Source organism: Etheostoma spectabile, chromosome 22 (genome assembly GCF_008692095.1).
Source record: "Etheostoma spectabile isolate EspeVRDwgs_2016 chromosome 22, UIUC_Espe_1.0, whole genome shotgun sequence".
Taxonomy (NCBI): Eukaryota; Metazoa; Chordata; class Actinopteri; order Perciformes; family Percidae; genus Etheostoma; species Etheostoma spectabile.
The window spans coordinates 19847816-19848092 of NC_045754.1; the positions used below are offsets into that span (position 1 = coordinate 19847816).

The 277-nt window shown below is 39.0% G+C and overlaps 1 protein-coding gene across 1 annotated transcript in view; it reads right to left on the bottom strand.

Annotated features, from left to right (window-relative positions):
* Nucleotides 1-277, bottom strand: part of LOC116672233 (leukocyte elastase inhibitor-like) — a gene marked incomplete at both ends in the record, with an annotated part of 7333 nt that overhangs the window by 227 nt on the left and 6829 nt on the right.

The following is a 277-nucleotide window of genomic DNA, read 5'->3' on the forward strand; positions in this document are numbered from 1 at the left end:
AGAGAGAGAGAGAGAGAAAGAGAGAAAGTCCATTGCTTTACCATGCACACTTAGTATTCTGTAATGCAGACTACCTTGTGTTTTGCTAAACTGATGTCCTGTGTTCAATGTTTGATGTTTAAATTTCAAGTGCCACCTTCAGGGACAGAGTCAGACTGATCATTTAATAGCATTTCTACATGAAACGTGGTGCTCTTTAATTTGTCTGTTCATACCGAATATGTTGCGCTCATAACCCTTGTGTTGTCCTTGGATCAAATTGACCCATTTCAAAGTG